We start from the raw sequence: 10,507 nt of genomic DNA on the forward strand, positions 1-10,507 counted from the left end.
AAATTTATTTAGAGAGAAAGTCTGAGTTTAAAGCAGTGTACATCTAGTTTAGCAAATGTTATAGGAGATGGATGATTGGCCCAATACAATAAACTGAGTTTTGCTTTAGTGCAGCAATTCTGGCTGAGCTCCATATTCTTTCACAAATTATGTTTGTGAGAACTGATAGAAGCACAAAATAATTGTGTTATGATGCAGGGCTGGAAGAAAAATGAGACTCTTTTGACTGGAGCAGCCTCATTGAGGCTTAGTCTTAAGGTTGAATTGTTTAACTTAAAAAACTACTATATATTTTGTTTCCACAGATAGATTTTGTGATTTATCCAGGAGGAGCATTTTACAATCCAGAACTACCCAAAGTAATTACAGATAGCCAGTCATACTGAAAAGAAAGGTAATGAAAACTACCAAGAGTTGACAAGCTTAATGTCTTTAACAGCTGAGCCATCGTGCCCCCTCTAATTCAGTTTACTGAAGGTCAAAGAGATAACAGCCAAAGCATGCAAACCAAGAGTCTCTGACAGACATATGCCTTATTAGGAGTGCACAAAATAGTCCAAAATCAGTCCAAGATTCCAAGAGCCAGTTCAGAACAGCACAGGCAGAATTCATATGAATTGTCATACAAGAGCCAGAGATTAAATAGTAGTTTCCAGCAAAGGACTATAAGTTAAGTCTGCCTCTTAAATCAGTCTGCAGCCAGCTGTTGCTATCAAGAGGTTTACTTGCTTGGCAAGATGCTTCATAGAATGGCTCTGCTCTTCTCTCTACTCACCAGGCTACTCCAACTGTACAGATGTTGCCAGTTTTTGATCAAACTCATGTGATTCTTGATTTGGTGCTCCTGAGGCTGAAATTCTACAGGTTTAGTTGGGGGCACCTTGTTTACATTCAAAATTCACTGAATTGATCCGTGATACTTGGTAGACATGTGATCATTCTCCTGAAAGATAAGAAGGGGAAAAAATAGCTTGGGTCTAGAGAAAATCAGAATCAATGGCTGGTTTTATAGATGTCAGCTGCAGGATCTAGAGATGTTACCATTTTCCTGGGCAACTTGTTAAATCTTTTTCACTCTGCCTTTCCTCTTGGTTAGGTCTCACAGTTTTGAAACATGTGCTTATTCCACGGGTGAAGGCCACTCATGTTGCTGTTGATTCAATGAAGAGCTACTTAGATGCAGTTTATGATGTTAGTATGGATCATAAAGGACAAAGGAAAGTGGCAGCATCCATGACTGGTGAGTAGGTGCTGTTAAATTACTTTTTTAAAAAACCTTCTTTTGCCTGATTCAAGCTGGGAGAATCCACATCCTTCATGGAATGTCTACAACATTCAAGATGAACTTTTTTTGTGTCCCAAATGATATACGGTTGGGCTTAGCTTTTTGTTTGACTTCTAAGTTTCCAATTAATGGCTTAATTAATGCCTTGGTGGAGCAGTGGGCTAATGCCTCCTTAAGTAACACCAGCTGCCTGCAATTAGTGCAGGTTCGCATCCCACCAGGCTCAAGGTTGACTCAGCCTTCCATCCTTCCGAGGTAGGTAAAATGAGGACCCAGATTGTTGGGTGTAATAAGCCGACTGTAATAATGCCGCTTGGGGGGGGCAAAAGCCCTAATAAGCAGGCATATACATAGAATGAAGGCTATTGCTAAGCACATTGATTTGTGCTTTAGATTGTAAGCCGCCCTGAGTCTTCGGAGAAGGGCGGGATATAAATGGGATTAAAATAAATAAAAAAATATTTCCATTTTAGGTTGTCTTTTGGCCAGCAAAGGCATTTTTTTAGATAAGCTAGCATTTAACATGATTTGTTGATTTTAAAATGAGGAGGGGGGCTCTTGGTTCTTTCTTTCTTATATATGTTTTTATATTTTAATTATATAGTTATATTTTGTTAACCTTCCACAAGTACCCCAGTTTCTCATGTGGCCCCGTCGGAAAATGAATTGCCAACCTCTGAATAAAATGTTAACAATATCTTTAAAGACATATCTGAGAAATCATAGATCTTGTTATTCAATTTTCAAAATTTAATTTGAAAGAAATATATGCAGCTTTCTGGAGCAAAAGATTTAAAAAGATTTAAAATCAGAGTCTAAAAAATCCAGACTTGCAACTTGGATCAGTTTTTAAACATTGTTAAATAAATAAGTTTGCCTTTAATTTTACAAATAACTGAAATTAATCATATTATAACTAAAGTATATATAATGTTCTTCTGGATTTTAGACCTTTTTTGTAAGGAGTGCCCAAGAATTTATATCTGTATTGAACGAATTGAGTTCAAAGACATTCCAGAAAAACAAATGTTTATGAGAAGATGGCTTCACAATTTTTTTTAGAAATAAAAACCAACTACCTTTATTACTTGCATTAAGAAAATTAGTGGCTGTGAGTGGGAAATACCACTCACACTGATTTTGTGACACTTGTGACTGTAACTGTGAATCAATACGAAACTGAATTTCTTTTATTTTCAGGCCCATGTACTTGGTCCAATTTGAATCAGGATAGCCACATCTATAAAATAATATTTTGTAAGATACTATACTATAATATACTTTTACTAATTAAAAGTACCGGTAGACTGATTATCTTTGCCTGATAATAAAAGATATTCAATTCCAGATTAGTTCAATAGAATAAAGTAACTTGATTGATTTTGGCTTTGAATGTTGTATATATTCACCCAGTGGGAACTTATCCCATAAACCTGGGTTTATTACATAAATGTGCTGAGAATTTATGGCTTAGCTAAAGCTCCAGTCATTTTCATTTGAGTCCATTTAGCATCTTTAATTATCTATATTTGCTTACTTAAAGAAAATACAGCTATGCAAAGCATTCAGAATTAGTCCCTCCTTCAGAAAGCACATCAGTATGAACAAAACTGAAGATTAAAGCTGCCAGATCCTTTGTTAGATTCATGCAGCTGCTTCAGAAGATAAGAACACTTCCATTAGAATTGCTAACAAAATTGTCTATGCCTTCACAGAGAGAGCTGATAATATTTCTTCCAAGTGTTGTGACTGCTTGAGCATTTCAGATAGAGATACTTCATAGGTGCTAAATTGCTTTGTATAACATCTTTTTTAGTGCTTTGTACAGCCCCAGTGCAATGTCGCGTGGTCGCACAGAGAGACGGACACTTGAGCTGGGTAGTACTTCTTTATTTGGATCAGGAATGAATCTGGGGCAAAGGGGTTTACCTGGCGTCTCTTATACCTGCCCAGGTGAATGGTGACCAGTAGATTTGAACCTGGGCTTCCCGCCAGTGCAGGTGGCCAATGGATTTAAACCCTGGCTTCCCGCCAGAGCTGACCATGCCCTGGGGCTGTCAACGACTCGCTCTATTCAGGCTTTCCCACCAAAGCGGTTATAGCCTGGAGCTGTCCAGCCCCCTGCTGTGCTGACATTTCCGTGTGTGCTTAACAGCATACACTACACCCCTTCCCCCATAGTGAGGACCTCCCTCTGTCATTCTGTCTCCATAACCATATACACTTATTTACTGAGCTTGTCAATCGGAAGGTCGGCAGTTTGGCGGGTCGAATCCCGAGTGCCGCGTAGCAGAGTGAGCGCCTGTTACTCGTGCCAGCTTCTGCTAACCTAGCAGTTCAAAAGCACGTAAAAATGCAAGTAGAAAAATAGGGACCACTCCGGTGGGAAGGTAACAGTGTTCCGTGCGCCTTTGGCGTCTAGTCATGCCGGCCACATGACCACAAAGACGTCCTCGGACAAGCGCTGGCTCTTCGGCTTTGAAACGGAGATGAGCACCGGCCCCTAGAGTCGGAAACGACTAGCACGCATGTGCGGGGGAACCTTTACCTTTACCGCCCCAAAAATATGTCTGGCCAAATTACACACTGTAGTAAAATTTGTGCTATTTGTAGAAGATTAAAAAGTTCATTCCCTAATGTGTGAAAGAAAGAATTTCAGCCCAAAACTCGTGATTCTTGGAGGAAAGTATTTGTGATAAATTATCAGAGATAATCAGAGAATTGTATAAAAGTTTCTAACCAAAAGTATGTGATAAATAAATCTCATTTTTTCCTTGCTCCTAGATTGCTAAACAGGATTTTATGATGCAAAAGATTCTGAAAGAAGAAATAAGTTCCTTGGGAAAAGTCTTCACTCCAAACTAAGTCTCCAGAAAACATTGCCATGCTAAATGTTTTTAAGCGGCTTGATCACCACCATGCTACCAACAGAATCTGGAAGGAAACTTTACATGAAAACACGGATATATGTCAGCTTACTAGGCTGTCTCTGGGTCAGTATTAAAGCGTAAAAACTCTGCACTTTCATTCAGTGGATTTTCTCTTGCTTTGCACATCGCATCAAATTCTTTCCTAAATTTATATTAACATTTTAAATAAAGTCTTATCCATTGAATAAGTCCAATTGCAAGTCCATTCTGCCTTATTGGTTTACAAAAGCCTCGGGAGCCAGTTCACTTGAGCCTCTTGCTTTGAGCCTCTCTGAATTTCTTCAGGTCCTTTGAATGAAACAAAGGAACTGTTCTCTACAAGTTAACTCCCAAGTAGTTTTAAAGCTGCTTGCACAAAGTCAGCCAAGCACACTCTTAACTTCCTGCACAGTCAAGTTAGGCTGGAGGGCAATTTAGCAAGAAAAGATTATATTTCTAATAGATTACTTGGCTCTCGATAGGTATATGCTGCAGGCAACTCAATTAAGCACAGGAAATACAGGTAGTCCTCGACTTAGGACCACAACTGAGCCCAAACGTTATGCTGATAAGTGAGAAATTTGTTAAGTGAGTTCTGCCCCATTTTACGACTTTTCTTGACACATTTCTTAATTGCAGTTAAGTTAGTAACATGGTGGTTAAGTGAATCTGGCTTTCCCCATTGATTTTGCTTGACGGTTGCAAAAGCTGATCACATGACCCCAGGACATGTGACTGTCATAAATATGACCCAGTTGTCAAGCATCCAAATGTAAATCACATAACTATGAGGGTGCTGCAAAGGTCATAAGTATGAAAAATGGTCTTGAGTCACTTTTCTCAGTGCCATTGTAACTTTGGTCACTAAATGAACAGTTGTAAGTCGAGGACTAGCTGTAGATGAACTCTTTGATAATCAGCTAAGGTGTGCAGGAATTCCCACTTGCTACAAAGTTTATCTCCCAGTTGGTGCCAGGATAATTAAAGTCACCCATTACTATTGTATGTTTCCTGTACACCTTAGCTAACTGACTACAAAAAATTCATCTATTTCTTCTGCTTGGTTCGGTGGTCTGTAATATACATATATGGCAATGTCATTCTTTTTTTCCTTTTACATTAACTCATACGCATTCAAGGAGGCTTTCGTCGTTTGTTTTATGCATTTCTGTAGAGGTGTAGTGATTTCTTACATATAATGCAACTCCACTTCCTCTTTTGTTAGATCTGTTTCTTTTGAATAGTTTATATCCTCCCAACAGTACATTTCAGTCATGAGTTTAACCCCACCAAGTTTAGGCAACTATATCATACATGTCCTCAGGTGCTAGGTGTTAGTTCATCCAGTTTGTTCCTCATACTTTGAGCATTAGTTTATAGACCAGACATGTCAAACTTGCGACGTCATGTGACGTCGCGCAATGTATCAGGACAGTTTTGCCATTGCCGGCAGTGGGGTGGGCACGGCTTCCGGATGATGCGTCAGGCCTGTGGGCCGGCAGTTTGACACCCCTGGTATAGACATTTGAATCCTTTATGGTTGTCCCTGCATTTGTTTCCTACATCTCCTGTTTTGAGTTCCTTCCCACCACTCCCTACCTGATTGGTTGTCTTGGGGTTTATGCTTGGGATTAGGTCCTAAAGATTGGCCACCCTCCCCTTCCAATTTTAGTTTACAGCATAAGCCAGGGGTGTCAAACTCAATTTCATTGAGGGCTACATCAGCATTGTGGTTGCCCTCAAGGGGCCGGGTGGGTATGACCAGAGTGGGCGTGGCCTACTGGGTGGGCGTGGCTAGAGTGCATATGGCCTACTGGGTGGGCGTGGCCAGCTCTACATCGTTCGCATCAAGGGTGCCTATGGGGGCCCGGGCAGGAGTGGGACAGATCTGAGGGTCTCTGGTAGGAGGAGGGTCTCTGGGCCAGGGCCAAGGCAGTGGGGGCCGTTCCCTCACTGTTTCCAGGATGGCTTCGCGGGCCGCATGAAACCACTTCGCGGGCCGGATCTGGCCCCCGGGCCTTGTGTTTGACATGTCTGGCATAAGCAAACACATTCTTCCAGATACAGTTCTTTCAGTATAAATTTTACAGATATCATTCTTTCAGTATAAACTTTGTTGGGTGCTGTCCACTTCATGGATGGTTATCCCAGGGAAGGAACGTTACGTATACATCCATGGTGCAGAAGAAGAATAAAAGGAGATGAGAAAGAACGAATTGTAGTACGTCAAAGTACTTTTCATTACTATCAGATGATGAGCATTCAGAGAATGTTGGAATAATGTTGCAAAGAAATAGAGCTCTTGGGAATATCAGAATAACAGAGTTGGAAGGGACCTTGTAGATCTTCTAGTCCAGCCTCCTACTCAAGCAGCAGAACTATGCCATTCCAGACGAATGGTTGTCCAATCCCTTCTTAAAAACCTCCAGTGTTGGAGCACTCACAACTTCTGGAGGCAAGTCAAATATTTCGTCAGGAAATTAAATTGGTACCTTAGGAACAGTGTCTTCAGCCATTCAATATGTTCTGCATTGTTTTTCAACCACAGTAACTGGATTTGCAGAAGACCACTAAGATGAGAAGAAGTAAATCTTGTGGCTTAGTGCGATATGCAAACCCTACCTTTTTGTCTCAGGGAACTAAAATGTGCCTCCATGGTGTTTAGAGCACTATAATTGGCAAAAGTTAGTTAGATCAGGGGTCCCCAACCTATGGGCTCTTGGCCAATGAGCCGCAGAAATGGCTAGCCAGGGTGCGCTCATGTGGGCACACATTGTCCCCCCCACTGGCACTAGCGCCCACGGCATTGTTTGCACATGTGCATGGGCGCAAACAGAAACACTAGCGTGCAGGGGGATGCATGCCATTAGCATAGTGATGTGTGTGCGTGGCCCTTTTATGCATGCACGAATGGGTGCTAGCTGCCACAGGAGTGCGCAGCCATGTGGGTGTGGCCCCATTTGCATGCATGCACACACGCACACAGTAATTTGGAAGGTGCTCTCCCCTCTGGGCCGCGAGCCCAGAAAGTTTGGAGAACTCTGCTCTATGCAAAATTTTGTATAATAGGGAAATCTATAAAAATAAATGCCTTTCTTTAAAAAATTGGACATGAGTGCCTTTCGGCCCTTAATCAACTGTAAATATTTAATCAATCGTTGTTACATACCAAATTTGTTTTTCTTTTCTGTGTTTTAGGACCTGGCACAATATGTAAATGAAGTGAAGCAAGATAATGAAACTCTCCATGAAATTAAGCAATTTCTATCATCAAATCGAAAATTTGGTAGGATTTTTATAAGATGCTGCTTTTTTATTTTTTAGGGATTTTCCCCCTTTTGTAGACTTGTCATTTATAAACCTATAAGCAGGAAAGCTGAAAGTGAAAATTCTGGCAGGGTTAAGACTAAAGTCAGGGTGGAGCACAGGCAATTTTGTCCAAAGGTAGAGTCAATTGCAGGTAAGAAACTAAACCAATATATTTAATTTAATTTAATTTAATTTATTGAGATTTATATACCGCCCTTCTCCCAAAGGGACTCAGGGCGGTTTACAGGGCATAAATATAAATAACAATATAAACATTACAAACATTAAAAAAAAGTTATTCTGAAAAAGGTTTGAACACAGATTCCAGAAAACTGGGATATTGAGAATCATAAGAGGGCTAATCAAGAGAGTTAGAATGGAAACAGGAACTCTTAAGGCAGGGGTCCCCAACCCCCAGTCCATGAACCGGTACCGGGCCGCGGCATGCCAGCAACCGATCTGCACAAACAAGCAAAGCCCCATCTGCAAGATGCAGGCAGCTCACAAAACCACGCACCCTCCGGTCCATGGAAAAACCTCTCCACGGAACTGGTCCCCGGTGCCCAAAAGGTTGGGGACCTCTGAGTTAGATCATTGTTAATTATCTGGTATTATCTGATCATGCTGGGAATATCAGTGAGAAATAGCTGAAGAGCGTAGCAACTTGTTCTTCCAAGCCAAGCATTTTCTTGAGATGCACTAATTAGGGAAAATGCAAGAACTATTCAACTTTTTCCTTATTCTGCTCGCCAGCCCCTCCCCTCCTTTTTTACTAAGGTATTTAGGTGTTCATAAAACATAAAAAGCTACAGAAGCAATTCTTAATTGCTCTAATTTTAGGTTGATTTGGAAAAGCGACTGAAAAGGAATAAGAATAGCAATTAACATTTAATGTCTCTCAGTCAACTATAATATAGCACACTGAAACATTTTCTCTTTCTTACACATCTGTGCGTGCGCAAATGCATATATGTAGTCTACTTTCTGTTGAAAGTTCCCAAATTGGATAAAATAAAGTAAGATGATAAAACCCAAAATTATAAACACTGAAATCATACAAAATTCTGAAACCATAGAAGAAGACCATGACGGGCTGGAAGGAGAAGCTGGACTACATCTGGAAAGCATTGTGCAGAGGAAGATTGGGGTTATGTTGCACTAAAGTTGATGGAAAATAGTACTTAAGAGATTTTTTAAAAAAATAAAAAAAAACCTGGCACTGCACTGGATTGAACATTTTGGGAGCCAATTTTATGACATGGGTTGAATTACAGTGTAATCAAGTAATCGGATTAATTCCCACTAGGAAGAAAAGAATAACTCCACACAGACATTGATTTAAACACCTTTGGGAACTCCCATTTTATGACCTGCAAATGTGCAGTTCTGAGCAAAAGCCAAAAAATCCTTGTTAACAAGATATAAATTAACTTTCCGGTACAGATAGTCTTCAACTTCAGTTCATTTAGTAACCATTTGAAATTACAATGGTGCAAAAAAAACCACAACGAGTTAGGACCATTTTTCACACCATTGCCGTATCTCTATAGTCACATGATCAAAATTCAGATGCTTGGCAACCGACTTGTATTTATGATGGCTACAGTGTCCCAGGGTCACGGGATCTCCTTTTGGGACCTTCTGACAAGCATAGTCAGTGAGGAAGCCAGATTCACTTAACAACCATGACTGTGAAAAGACCAGCTTTCGTTTATTCAGCCTGCGTTTGCTTCTGCTGGACTTTTGAGCCTCTTTAAGGCTACTCATTGGGAGGGGACAGAACAATGACGCTAACTTAACAACAGTGATTCATTTAACAACTGTTGCAAGAAAGGTCATAAAATGGGGCAAAACTCACTTAACAAATGTCTCGTTTATCAACAGAAAGTTGGGGCTCAATTGTGGTTGGAAGTTGAGGCCTATCTGTAGTCCATGAAGCCTTCTAATATTTTAATAATAATAATAATAATAATGTTGGAAGGGACCTTGGAGGTCATCTAGTCCAACCCCCTGCTAAGGCAGGAAACCCTATACCATTTCAGACAAATGGCTGTCCAGTCTCTTCTTAAAAACTTCCAGTGTTGGAGCATTCACCACTTCTGGAGGCAGGTTGTTCCACTGGTTAGTTGTTCTAACTGTCAGGAAATTTCTCCTTAGTTCTAGGTTGCTTCTCTCCTTGACTAGTTTCCATCCGTTGCTTCTTGTCCTGCTCTCAGGTGCTCTGGAGAACAGCCTGGCTCCCTCTTCTTTGTGGCAGCCCCTGAGATATTGGAACACTGCTATCATGTCACCCCTCACCCTTCTGTTCATTAAACTACACATACCCAATTCCAGCAACCGTTCCCTATATGTTTTAGCCTCCAGCCCCCCAATCATCATTCTTGCTCTTCTCTGTACTCTTTCTAGAGTCTCGACATCTTTTTTACATCGTGGTGACCAAAACTGGATGCAGTATTCCAGGTGTGGCCTTACCAAGGCATTGTAAAGTGGTATTATTTTCTATGAATATTGTGATGTATTTATGTAATAAAATCTGCATTTGTTTACTTTTCAAATATTTACAAACATTTTCATTTCAGGGGCCACCCCCCTTTTTTAAGCTATTGATTATAACTAATATCAGTACATTATGGCACATTCTGTGATTTATTACAGCATTCTTAACTAAATTTCTTTGGCTAGAACACCAAAAATGGTACAAATAAATATGTTTGAGTGGGTTGTCTTATTTTTTATTTTGTTAGCAATTTATGCACTCTGAATTGTTCTAAAAGCACAAAGCAATTTAAAATTTCTCTGAGGATGACCTCAAAATCTCCTAGAAAGTTTTATGTGTATAGTCAAATATCCAGCTTACAGAGGTTGCAGTAAGTGTTAACATTCTTGGCTGATCTTACTTCATTGATGTCTTTAGTCTTCAAAGAAGACAGGGCAGTTAAATACTGACTTACCCATTTAAATTAAGAGAGTCAATAAGTTATTTACAACATCTGGGAATAATCTG

At 40.2% G+C, this 10,507-nt stretch overlaps 1 long non-coding RNA gene across 1 annotated transcript; it reads left to right on the forward strand.

Annotated features, from left to right (window-relative positions):
- The first annotated feature begins 232 nt into the window (after positions 1-232).
- Positions 233-9,897, forward strand: LOC310632948. Its single transcript, XR_014490948.1, has 5 exons — positions 233-394; positions 1,097-1,240; positions 4,070-4,278; positions 7,393-7,480; positions 9,720-9,897. It is a non-coding gene; the product is annotated as an uncharacterized lncRNA (long non-coding RNA).
- Positions 9,898-10,507: the final 610 nt, after the last annotated feature.

Source organism: Vipera ursinii (genome assembly GCF_947247035.1).
Source record: "Vipera ursinii genome assembly, chromosome: 1".
Taxonomy (NCBI): domain Eukaryota; kingdom Metazoa; phylum Chordata; class Lepidosauria; order Squamata; family Viperidae; genus Vipera; species Vipera ursinii.